The 13,971-nt window shown below is 42.8% G+C and overlaps 1 protein-coding gene across 3 annotated transcripts in view; it reads right to left on the bottom strand.

Annotated features, from left to right (window-relative positions):
* Window positions 1-13,971, bottom strand: part of OCLN (occludin) — a 55,379-nt gene that overhangs the window by 22,761 nt on the left and 18,647 nt on the right. The window lies entirely within an intron of this gene.

Below are 13,971 nucleotides of genomic sequence, written 5' to 3'. Positions count from 1 at the left end.
GGGGGAGGGGCAGAGAGAGAGGGAGACACAGAATCGGAAACAGGCTCCAGGCTCTGAGCCATCAGCCCAGAGCCTGACGCGGGGCTCGAACTCACGGACCGCGAGATCGTGACCTGGCTGAAGTCGGACGCTTAACCAGCTGCACCACCCAGGTGCCCCAAAATTTGTCTTTTAATTACTGACGGGAAAGAAAAGTTTGAGAGTCCATCAAGGCTGGAGATGCGGCTTGGAAGCCCAGTGGACTCTCGGGCCAGGCAGGAGGGCTGATCCAGCAGACTCCCACCCCGGGGCCCTCCGGTGGGGAGGAGACCTAAGTGAAGAGGGAGGGACACTGCAGGCAGCAGAAACCCACCCAGCGGGGCCTAGCTGGCTTCCCTTAACTGGGTTCTACTTGACAAGGTGCTGGCAGTGGCACCCCACCCCACCCCAGACTTTCAAAAAGAGAAAAACAACTGGGGTGGCTCAGCCGGTGAAGCGTCTGACTTCGGCTCGGGGCACGATCTCATGGTTCCTGAGTTCGAGACCCGCACTGGGCTCTCTGCCATCAGCCCAGACCCCCCTTCTGATCCTCTGTCCCCTTCTCTCACTGCCCCTCCCCCACTCATTCTCTCTCTCAAAAATAAACATTAAAAAAAAGGGAAAAACAAGACACCAGAAAGAAACACAGACACGCTAAGAGGCTGAGGAGAAAAAGCACACCTAACCAACCAAAAGAATGACTCAGACTCACTATTGAGACTGACTTCAAAAAAGCACAAGTACTCACAGAGACCATGTCTACAGAATACAGTGAATTAATTTAGCGTGATACACAGGGCAGATTCACTGAGACTCATATTCCAATCAAGAAAGAACTAAAGTGCTTGTGAAATGTCAAAATGAAATACACTGAAATCAAATAATTTCAAAAGATCTTCACAAGAGGTCATTATAATGAGGACAAAATTTTATTCCAAATTTAATTATCAGAAGAGTTCTGATCACACACTTGTGGAAAAAAAAAAAATCTTGGTAACAAATGACATCTAACACTCCTTGGAGAGTTCATGAAAACATCCTAAATCCCCATGGGGTGTCAACAGGCACACAAAGAGCGAGGCTCCAGAACAGCTGAGCTCCAAACACCTGTCCTCCTCACCGTGACTTCCTCACCTCACAAAGCCATCTCCACCCTCATTTGTGCCTACACGGACTCCTGAGCAGCCTCCTGACCCCGAATCCTTGAAGTCAAAGATGGCATAAAAAGGTCAAAAAACTTTCAGGTCACTCTGAAAGAAAACTTTCTAGGGACAGCTGGGTGGCTCAGTCGTTCGAGCATCTGACTTCAGCTCAGGTCATGATCTCGATGTTCATGGTTTCGAGGCCTAGGTCGGGCTCTGTGCTGACAGCTCAGAGCCTGGAGCCTGCTTCAGATTCTATCTCCCTCCCTCTCTGCCCCTCCCCCATTCACACTCTGTGTCTCTCAAAAATAAATAAAACATTAAAAACAATTTTATTTATTTTAATGTTTACTTATATTGGGGGGGGGGGGGAGAGACAGACAGTACACAAGCTGGGGAGGGGCAGAGAGAGACAGAGATAGAATCTGAAGCAGGCTCCAGGCTCTGGGCTGTCAGCACAGAGCCCGACATGGGGCTTGAACCCACGAGCTGTGAGATCATGACCTGAGCCGAAGTTAGACTCTTAACTGACTGAGCCACCCAGGTGCCCCCAAAATAATATTTTTTTAAAGAAAGAAAACCTTCTTCTCTCAAAACTAAGTTTAGGGAAACACTTCTCTCCATGCAAATTAATGTCATTTGGAATTAGGACAACCAAAAAGGCACAATGACAGCCATCCCGACTTTTCTCTTCGTCCTGTCTTCATTCCTTGATCACATAACACAAGAAAATATCAGGCTAGACCTGCATCCAGCTGGTGGTAGCAATGTGACAAAAGTCACCTACCTCTAAGAACAAAAGGGAAAGTTCTGCATTTAAGTATCGATCATGTGCCTACGAAACCTGACATTGTTTATTACTCACCACCGCCTGGTGAGATAGGGTTATCTCCATTTTCAGATGAGGAAATTGAGCCTCTAAGGTTAAATTAATTTGCTCACGGTCACATGGTAGAGACAGGATTGGAACCCTCGTCCGCCTGACTCCAAAACCAGCTCTTTCTGGCATAACATACTCATGTTCTCGAGGTACTGACTATTCCCTGTAACAAAAGGAACCATTCTTCTCAATGCCTTAACTCCTCACCACACCCTAATGGGATATGATGTGAATCCATCTGAAGTTTTACTCACCAATTAGACTAACACTGTTAGAGCAGCTTTTGACACAAAATTACTATGGATTAAACTGACTTGAAAATGAAAAAGAATACATGCTGGGGCACCTGGGTGGCTCAGTCGGTTAAGCATCCAACTCCTGGTTTCAGCTCAGGTCATGATCTCACAGTTCATGCGTTCGAGCCCCACATCGGGCCCTGGGCTGACAGTGTGGAGGCTACTTGGGATTGTTTCTCTCTCTCCCTCTCTCTCTGTCCCCCCTCCCCCTGCTTGCTCTGTCTCTCTCAAAAAAAAAAAAACAAACAAAAAAAAAAAAACACAAGAAACACAAAATACAACCTAAAATGAATACGTGCTTTATCACCAGGTGCCTTTGTTTAGAACAGAGCGTAGGAACACCACCCTCAAAAAGGGAAACAGAAAGGCTTTTCCTGCTTGGTAATTAAAAGTGGAGAAACACATCAGACATCAGAGAGAAGAGCACTGTAATCTCAAAGTACCATCGCCAGTCTTTACAACCTGAGGTCCCCCTTCCCTTGCACCACAAGTTCTCAGAACAGTAAGTGGTCCAACTCGTTTTTCCTGTTTGCTGTTATTTTATACTCACAGATGCTCCCTCCACAGGAACCTCAAAATTGCCTCAGGAAACTACCCTCCAAGGTTTTTCCACTCTTGGTTGCCTGAAGGCGATGCTCCCAGATGTACAAATCCCACAAAAGAAGAGATCACGGATGGACGAGGCTCGAGCACTGTCTGATTAACGTATGTTAATCACACGGCACTGAGGATTTAGCAAGCACAAGGTCCCCTACCCAAATGCACGCTGCCCACAGGGAAATATTAACATATACCAGCCAAGATGAATTCTGCAGCTCCCTCGGAGTCAAGGAGTTGTTCGAGCTTCGGCAGGGGGTGCAGTGGAGAAACTTTACACTCAGTCTGTGATCTCCTTCTAGGCCCTCTTATTCTAGTAACAGAAATCCTGGCGCAGACTGTATTTTAATAGGCACGTAGCTTGTGCCGGCACACGGCAACAGGTGTGCCACAAGGCACAGAACACCTTGGTCCTCAGAGCCTGTGGTCAGTCCACGTCTGGGGATCCAAATCCCCTTTCAGTTTACTCTATTGCTCTGTACGACAATACCATTTTCTAAGTATGCCATGGGTTGGAAAAGGCCTCACCTCAACTCAACAGCTCTCTGGACTTGCAGTGTTCCAGCTGCAGCTTTGGTTCTCAAAGTGTGGTCCCCAGACCAGTAACATCGACTTGGCCTGAGAACTTGTTGGAATCACAAATTCTCATGCCCCAGTTCTGAAAATGAGAAACCATGGCGGGTGGGGTCCAACAGGCTGTTTTCACCAGCCCTGCAGGTGATGCTGATGCTTGCTAAGAACAGCTGAGGGAGGACACAACTTTCCTCCAGCCATGGACAATACCTACTGCTAACTTAGCATCAACAGCAGGGCTGGAAACCTAGGAATCTCTGCTTTCAGACAGCCACAGACACACCCACTGGCGAGAGCACACACTCTACCACCTACCTCGCCATTCATTACAACTCTCTAAACCGGCTCTCCAGGATGCCTTGGCCCATCCGCCAACCCGTTTCCATTGACGGTGGTGCTGGGACAGACAGGGCTTTCTGTACTCCACGCTGTTGAGCGCTAGGTCAGTTGATGGATAGGCCACTTCCACTTTTGTTCCATGTTGTCCCCTGTAAGGCCACAGGTAACAGCACCATCCTTCCCGCAGTGAGAACCTAATGTCCTGATAGTCGGCAGCCCATAGGACTACTGGTACGTTAAAGAATGCTGGCACTGGTTGAAAATTAAAAAGGCGTTCAAGTTTCTTTAGATGTCTGATGCTGATTACCACCACCGGCTAGTCCCAGCCACCTGCCCCACACCCACCTGCCTCCCCACTCGGTGTGCAGGGACATAACAAGCAGGGCCCGCCTGCGACCTTTAGGAAAGTCGTTGTTATTTTATTTGTGGCAAGCTTACAAATAAGGAAAGGATTAAGTTAAAGTGAACCAACATTAAAAGTATTTATATTTTGGGTACTCTTACCCAAGCTTCCTTATTCCAGCTCTCAGTACAAACACTGACAATTTCACTCCAGCTAAAATTTACTGTGTGTTAATAAACTATGTGCTGGTCCTGACCTAAGCCCTTTAATCATGACCACATCAGCTTGTCTGCAGATGAAACCTTTATTTTCATTTACATATGAAGAACCTAGTAAATGAACAGATAAAACCACCTCAGGGCAAAGTGATTTCCTTCATCAGAGTCCAAGGAAACCAAAAGCCACCCAATGCTGACCATAAAGGACAGGGGCCAAGATGTACATCAGGATCCTGCCCCCTTTCTCTACAACCAGCCAGATCATCCTCTCTATCCTGACAGGTGAAATGCTGAAAACAATACTACATCAATGTTGCATCACCATGTCAAAAACCTTAAAAATTTCTAGAAATAAAACTACCCAGATAACAAAGTTATTAGCCTTCAGACTTAAGTATTTCCAACTTAAAAACAGGATCTTGTTTAACAGACTTCATTTACTACTTGATAACAATGGAGAAATGAGTCAATGGCATGTTCTCTCCAAACTTACTCTATTCTTGCTTCTGAAACATATCAAGTGACGTGACAAGAAAAAGGGTGCAAATTAGGAGCCGTGCAGGAAATACTAGCTGAGAATGGCTAAGCTGGTTTGTAGCAGATAAGCACCTTACACATATACACCTCATTTTAATCTGTCAGTTTGACTAAGTGGTATCTTCCCCAGTTCTGCTGGCAAAGAAAACTAAAGCTCAGAGGTTTTCAGAGGAAAAACAACAGACCCCAAGACACAAGTTATAAGGCAAATACAATCCTTGTCCTGCTGATTATGATGTCAGGTTTGAGTCAAACTGCTGGAGCCCTCTGCAAACCTCAGTCTCTCCTTCTGCAAGAAGAGCGCCCACACCGTCAGGATTGCAGTCAGGATAATAATCATGTATAAAGTGGCTAGCCTATAATGGTTACTTAGGAAATGCTGGTTCCTTTCTTTCTTTTGCTGTGATTTTTTTTTTTTTTTTATAGCTTTGTTGCCAAAATTAAAATGTGAAGCTCAAACCCAAGTCAGTTGAAGTACTACACTGGCGAGAGCCCTGAGAAAGTCGTCTAAACAACAGCGGCCTATTCCTGACCCACTAAGTCACCACCCTGGCTGCCATCTAATTAGCGTGTCCGCCTGGCAGACCCACAGCTGCCTGCAGGTAAGGTCACTGAGGCAGACTGGAGGACCTCATCCTAAGGTCCCAGACCTCCCTCAAATTGTTTCACTTTACCAAAGCCAAATCAAAAGTCATTCCCAGGAGCGCCTGAAACTGAGGTTCTTAACTTTGTTACTATTGCACCGGAACGCTGTAGGTATCAATGAAAACTAACCTCAAGTGCACACCTCTTACAATCAATGCTTTCATAATTACCACTGGCGTATGCTTTCCCAAGGCCAGGCCCCGTTTATGAGTATTTACTTGAAGAAAAAAGAGTCTGCATGTCTTGGTATTTATATTTATGACCTTCGGAAAGTGTAGGTGGGGGAAGAGAGATCTGAGCACAAAAAGCAACAGGAAATACTCATCTTCACAGGCTAATGAATATTAGTCCTTCCCGTGGCTCTGGCACCATGGCTGAACAGTGCGCTCCCATGACACTGTCCCCTGCCCTGTGTTAAGAATCCCAGCTCAAGCAGGGGCCCAAAGGGATCTGAGCAGCACGACACCCTCCTGGGAGGAGCCGACAGAGCACAGAGGGGCACTGGAGTGAAGCAGGCACATTCAAAGCTGCTCAGGAAGTCATCCTAAGCTCTTCCAAAGGCACTCTGAATGTGAACCTGGCTACATGTCCAGATGTTATCAAAAATAAGAGGGCAGTTACAATTAATTCATGTAGTACGTATTGTTTCCAGAGCCCTGTTTCTCTAGAAACCAACTCCCTATGCCACACAGTAACTGTGGGAAATGCCATCTGCCATATTATGTGATGAGGGCCCTCCCTGGAGCACAGCAGGCTGGTGTACAGATGGTGACCCGACCCAGGCCTCATCAGGGCCCTTCCCCGGCCCGGTCTTAGATGAAGCATTAATATGAAAAACTCCAGAGGAAACATGCTGGATCACAGAATTTTTAAAGTTAAAATACAACTCAATCTTCACTTAGGATATTGGTAAACGTTAGACTGGTAATGTCCAGGGCAGGGCAAAGATGCTGAGAAATGAGCACTCTCACATCACATACTGTCAGGAGAACTAAACAGCCTTTCACAATGAGGCAATTTCGCAGCACCTAACAAAATACAAAACTTGTACACTCGACGAACACTTGGAGAAATCTATCTTATACGAGCAAGGGCACATGAAGACACGTTTAAGAATGTTCACTGCACCGTTATCTCCAAGAGCAAACAACCGGAAGCAATCAAAATGTCCATCAACAGGGGGGATGAATCATGGTATCCTCATACTGTGTAATACCCTACAGCTGCTAAAAGCAATGAGGTACGTGGGTTCTGTACCGACAGACTTAGTTATTTTAAGGATTTTACCAAGTTAATTCACTGTAACAAACCCATGAGGTGGATGCAATTACCATCCCCATTTTAGAGATGGGAAAGCTCAAGCACAGACACGGAAGACCCTGCCAGGACTCACAAAATCAACTGGCAGGGCTGGATTGGGACCCAGGCAATTTGGCTCCACACTTCACACCCACTCTACTATACTGTACTGGTTTTGTGTCTGCGACCGTACACATGGAGGGAGTCTAAGACGAGGACTCGGGGGAGGAGAAGCATCCACACTACAACAGTAAAAAGTCCCTAATCTCAAAAAATGACATTGGAGGGAACAAAGGAGTGTCTTAGAATGTATGACATCAGTAACAATAAAAAAAGGATACAAATCTGTCTGTTAAATGTCACTGCCCCAATGGGAAACAGAGGGAGAGGGGTGAGAACTCCCTCCCCCCCTTTTTTTTTAAATTAAGTAGGCTTGGGCCACCTGGGTGACTCAGTTAGTTAAGCATCTGACTTTGGCTCAGGTCATGATCTCATAGTTCATGAAATGGAGCCCCGTGTCAGGCTCTGTACTGACAGCCAGGAGCCTGGATCCTGCTTCGGATTCTGTGTGTGTCTCTCTCTCCCAATCTCAAAAACAAAAAAACATTTAAAACTTTTTAAATTAGTTAATTCATTAATTAGGCTCTACGCCCCAGTTGGGGCTTGAACTCACTACCCTGAGATCAAGAGCTGTATGCTCTACCAATTGAGCCAACCAGGTGCCCTTTCTTCCTTTTTCCTGTATTGCTTGTGTTTTGTTACAATAAATATGTACTCTTTTCACATTAAGAACTTCTTGCAAACCACCACAAACAAAAGTCATTATTTTAAAACGTCAAAAATTGAAAAAAATAACAGCAGGGATTGGCCAAATAACCTGTACCATGGAATGTTACTAGAAAAGGTGTGTGGACAGAATTTCATACATCACTGATGTTGTATAAAGTGGTACAACTACTCTAAAAGGCAACTTCAGTATTCAATTTCTCAATATTTATCAAAATTATAGACACATATATCCTCTGACTCAGTAATATTACTGAGTATTAGTAGGATACTCTGGGAAATCTATCCTAGAGAAGATTGTGTACACATGTACACGAGGTAAACAAAGATTTTAAATCATATCATTGTTTGTAATACTAAATAGCAAATGCAACCATCAATGACTTTGGTGACATAAAATCATGGTACATCCATACCAGGATGAGGCTCCTTAAAAACTGGGAAGAAAGTTCATCAGGATACACTGTAAAGCAAAAAGGGCAAGGTACGAACAGAATGGTGTGATCACTACACTAACTTTTGCGTAAATAAGCAGGGAGTCTATTTTTCTTTGGTTTTATTTTTGCAAAATAAAACCATGAAACGCATGATAAAAAACTAAGAGGAGTACCTAGAAGAGTGGGGGGGGGGGGGAGATACCTAAAAAAAGAGAAAATGGGCACACAAGGATGGCAAGGAGACATTTCCTCAAAAACCTGTTTTTAAATTTTTATTTATTATTTTTTAAGTTATTATTTTAATTCTAGTTAGTTAATATATAGTATTCTATTAGTTTCAGGTGTACAATATAGTGATCCAACACTTCCATACACATCCGGTGCTCATCACAAGTGCCCTCCTTAATCCCCATCACTTACCTAACACATCCCCCTACCACCCTCCCCTCTGGTAACCTTCAGTTTGTTCTCTATAGTTAAGAGTCTGTTTCTTGCCTTGCCTCTCTCTTTACTTTCCCTTTGCTCATGTTTTATTTCTTAAATTCCACATGAAATCATACGGCACTTGTCTTTCTCTGGCTGAATAACTTCACTTAGCATTATACTCTCTAGCTCCACCCATGTCATTGCAAATGGCAAGATTTCATCCTTTTTTATAGTTGAACAATATTCCATTGTATATATATATACCACATTGTCCTTATTCATTCATCAATAGACACTTGGGCTGCTTCTGTATTTTGGCTATTGGAAATAACGCTTCTATTAACATAGGGGTGCATGTATCCCTTTAGAATTAGTGTTTTCTTATCCTTTAGGTAGGCAAACACCCAGGAGTGCAATTGCTAGATCCTAGGGTAGTTCTGTTTTTAACTTTTTGAGGAACTTCCATACTGTTTTCCTCAGTGGCTGCACCAGTTTGCATTCCCACCAAGAGTGCACACGGGTTCCTTTTTCTCCACATCCTCACCATCATCCGTTGTTTGTGTTGTTGATTTTAGCCATTCTGACGGGTGTGAGGTGATGGCTCATGGTAGTTTTGATTTCTTTTTCCCTGATGATGAGTGATGCTGAGCATCCTTTCAGGGGTCTGTTAGCCATCTGTATGTCTTCTTTGGAGAAATGTCTCTTGATGTCTTCTGCCCATTTTTAAATTGGATTATTTGTTTTTTGGATGTTGAGTCTTAGAAGTTCTTTATATATTTTGGATACTAACCCTTTATTGGATATGTCATTTGCATATATCTTACCCCATTTCATAGGTTGCCTTTTAGTTTTGTTAATTGTTTCTTTTCCTGTGCAGAAGAATTTTATTTTGATGTAGTCCCAATAACTTATTTTTGCTTTTGTCTCCCTTGCCTCAGGAGATATATCTAGAAAAATGTTCCTATGGCCGGAGTCAGAGACATTGATTCCTGTGCTCTCTTCCAGGATTTTTATGGTTTCAGGTCTCACATTTAGGTCTTTATCAAGTTTATTTGTGTGTATGATGTAAGAAAGTGGACCAGTTTCATTCTTTTGCATGTAGGTGTCCAGTTTTCCCAACACCATTTGTTGAAGAGACTATCTTTTTCATATTGCATATTCTTTCCTTCTTTGTTGAAGATAAATTGACCATATAATCACGGTTTATTTCTGGGCTGTCTATCCTGTTCTGTTGATCTATGTGTCTATTTTTGTGCCAGTACCATGCTGTTTTGATTACTACAGTTTTGTAATACAATGTGAAGTCTGGAATTGTGATTTGTACACAGTCTTTTCTTTTTCAAGATTGCTTTGGCTATTTGGGGTCTTCTGTGGTTCCATACACATTTTAGGATTGTTTGTTGTAATTCTGTGAAAAATGCTGGTGTTATTTTGATAGGGATTGCATTAAATGTGTAGATTGCATTGGGCAGTATAGACATTTTAACAATATTAACTCTTCCAATCCATGAGCATGGAATGTCTTTCCCTTTCTTTGTGTCATTTTCAATTTTTATCATCAGTGATGTCTTTCACCTCTTTGGGAAAACCTTTTTTTTTTTCACTGTAATTCTGACCAAGGGATCTTTTTAAAGGGGATACTTAGGAAAGTTTCTATTTTGCCAAAAAATACAAAAATTAAAACAGTATCATACTGATAGATGCAACAATATAAATGCATCTCAGGCGCCTGGGCAGCTCAGTCAGTTAAGTGTCCGACTTCAGCTCAAGTCATGATCTCATGGTCCATGAGTTTGAGCCCCACATCAGGCTCTGTGCTGACAGCTCAGAGCCTGAAGCCTGCTTTGGATTCTGTGTCTCCCTCTCTCTCTGCCCCTCTCCCCACTCACACTCTGTCTCTCTCTCTCTCAAAAATAAACATTAAAAAAATTTTTTAAATGAATTTCACAGACAATATGTTCAGTGAGCACAAAAGTACACAGTACATAATTTCATTTATATGAAATTTAAGAACGGCAAAACCAATTGATGTGAAATGACAGAGGTCACCACCCTCTAGAGGATACTGAGAAGAGGCATGAGGAAACCACGGACATTGGAATGAACTATGTCTTTATCTCTTTGATCACGACCATGATCTCATGATCATAAGCCACGCAATTAGTGTACCTGCTGTACTTTACTCGGTTTAAGATATACGTTGTACTTCAATAAAATTAAGAGTATCAAAAATGTTTTTGAGGAATATTTAATGATGTCATAAAAAGCCTACAATATAATGTTAAATCAAAAAATAGGATTTTAGGGTGCTTGGGTGGCTCAGTCAGTTAAGCATCTGACTTTGGCTCAGGTCATGACCTCGAGGTTCATGAGCTCAAGCTCCGCATCGGGCTCTCGGCTGTCAGCGCAGAACATACTTTGGATCCTCTGCCCTCTTCTCTCCCGCTCCTCTGCTTCTGCACTCTCTCAAAAATAAATAAATGCTTTAGGGGCGCCTGGGTGCCTCAGTCAATTAAGCGTCCGACTGTGGCTCGGGGCATGAACTCACGGATCCTGGGTATAAGCCCCATGTCAGGCTCCGTGCTGACAGCTCAGCTGAGCAGCATACAGCCTGCTTCGGATTCTGTGCCCCTTCCATGCTTGTGCTCTCTCTCTCTCTCAAATAAATAAATATTTTAAAAAATAAATAAAATTAAAAAATAAACATTAAAAAAATGTAAGATTTTACATAGTGTACTTGGATGGCTCAGTCAATTAAGCATCCGACCCCTGAGTTAGGCTCAGGTCATGACCTCACAGTTTGTGGGTTTGAGCCCTATGTTGGGCTCTGCTCTGATAGTGAGGAACCTGCTTGGGATTCTCTCTCCCTCTCCTGCTCGTGCTTAGGCTCTATCTCAAAATAACTAAACTTTAAAAAAAATTCTATTAAAAAAATAGGATTTTACACTGATGGGGAACATAGTCCTACTTCTTCGGATTCAGATTAAGAAGGTGCAGGAGAGGCTGGGGTATGACAGAAAATACATGAGAACTGTAACTAAGGGTGGAAGAATTTTCTTTATAGCTCACTGTATTTCAAAATCTTTAGTTACCAATCAGATAAAATAAATTTTAAAAATACACACACACACACACACACACACACACACACACACATATATATACACACACACTTTAATTCAGAGAAAGTACCAACTACATCTGGAATTTGAGGACATAACAGAAAAAAATAAACACCTGCAAATTTAATTAAAAGAACCTTCAAATATTTAATCTACAATGTTGGTACAAACTGAAGTGACTGACTGACTACAAAGGACCAGGTTAACACCCAAAATAATGTGCAAACATGGCCTGCTTATTTTACAAAGTACAAGATATCCAGAAGGGGAAGGGAAAAAAAACAACTCGAAAATTCCCTAGGAAGGCAGAGAAACCATTGTACTGGAGGTTCAGAGACAGGAAATTAGCGAGTTGCACATTTTCCCCACACCTAATACTTAAGAGCTGAAACCTGCTTACAACTCTTAAGGCTCAACTTTTGAGGCATCTTTGCTCAAAGGTTCCGATACTACAGATTTTAAAATCCAGGAAAGGCAGTAAGATCTAATAAAATAATGAACATCTAAACCTACCCTAACATATAGGGAAGGAGTAAACTAATATTCAGTAGCTAATTAATTGTTCCTCTGGTAAGTTTTTCTTCCCCTCTCCCCCACCAAAAAGAAACAAAACAAAACAAAAAACATTAGTAGCTATACGGGGAGTATCTGGTCTTAGTTCTCTACAACGAGAATTCAAATTTTAATCCTTAGTACAAATAATCAATGCTAGAGTTTTTTACCATTATTTTAGGCAGAGATTATTTTTATATTAAAAATACGTAGACCCTTGGGGCACCTGGGTGGCTCAGACGGGTGAGCGTCCGAATTCAGCTCAGGTCATGATCTCACAGTTTATAAATTCGAGCCCACACCGGGCTCTGTGCTGACAGCTCGGAGCCTGGAGTCTGCTTCAGATTCTGTCTCTCCCTCTCTCTCTGCCCCTCTCCCACTCATGCTCTGTCTCTCTCAAAAATAAATAAACATTAAAAAAAATTTTTTTTAATAAAAAATAAATACATATACCCCAAATAATGCTTTTTTAAAAGTAAAGTGCTGGGGCACCTGACTGGCACAGTCAGTGGACCATTCGACTTTTGATCTCCAGACGGTGGTTCGAGCCCCACAATGGGTGTAGAGATTACTTAAAAATACAATCTTGGGGCACCTGGGTGGCTCAGTCAGTTAAGCACCCAACTCTTGATTTGGGCTCAGGTCATGATCTCATGGATGGTGAGTTCAAGCCCCGAATCGGGCTCCAGGTGGCCTCCACATGGAGCCTGCTTGGGATTCTCTCTCTCTCCCTCTCTTTCTGCCCCTCTCCCACTTGCCCACAGGTGCTCTCTCTCTCTCTCAAAATAAAATAAACTTCTTAAAACATTTAAAAAAATAAAAAATAAAATCTTTATAAAAATAAAAAATTAAAAATTAGATTAAAATTTTTTAATAAAAATCTAAAAAATAAAGTGCTTCCTGCTTCACCATCATTATCACCTCCATAAACTGTTAAGGCTATCTTTTGCCCAATTATCAAAAGCACCCAGAACTGATTAAAACCTCCTGACAGTAAGATCAGATGAGAAGCCAAAGTTCACTGGAACTCTACTATTACCAGCACTGGTCTCTCTTAAGTCAGGTTTTTTTTTTTTTTTTTTTTTTTTTTTTGTTAGGCTCTCAAAACCTTAAATAAACAAATCCAACAGCCAGTGAAAACTGACACGCCCAGAAACTCCCAGAAACTCCCAGCGAAACATTTACTTCACAGTTCACAATAGACAGTCCTATTCCATCTACAGGTGGCCTTGCCTGGAGCTAAAGGTCGAAAGAAAACAGTCCTTAACACCTTCACACTTTTTGGGGGTGGGAGGGAAGGAGGAGGAAAAAGAGAACAAGCAGGCTTCAAGGAGAGTTCAGGAACACAGGAACCCTACCACACCTGCTGATTTTCAAAAGAGTTTCGTTGTGGCTCCTTAACTAACCAGAAGAAAATCTCATCTACGTTTCTTCAAATCAGACAACACAGAACACCAGAGCTAAAGAGGCCTTCGAGATGAGCCATGTCTTTATCCCTTCCCTGACCAGCAGAACCCACCCTGAGCCCTCTTTACTCCACTCCCCCTGTCCAGAACACATCTACCCTGGAACCCGTGTCCGGGATTCACACCTCCCCTTCACGGCAAAACTTCAATCTGCTCCAGGAAACCTATGATGGGGGTTTCTGAGGATGCTCCCAACTGCATTCTAACAGGACTTCTGAGAAATAAAGTCTCACTGCAGACGTCTCTAAAGACAGGTCAGGTATCAGGAACACCTATTTCCGAGATATTAACACAT

This window comes from Leopardus geoffroyi, chromosome A1 (assembly GCF_018350155.1).
Source record: "Leopardus geoffroyi isolate Oge1 chromosome A1, O.geoffroyi_Oge1_pat1.0, whole genome shotgun sequence".
NCBI classification, from domain to species: Eukaryota; Metazoa; Chordata; class Mammalia; order Carnivora; family Felidae; genus Leopardus; species Leopardus geoffroyi.
The sequence above is the reverse complement of the archived record's forward strand: the minus strand, read 5'-3'. Positions and strand labels throughout refer to the sequence as shown.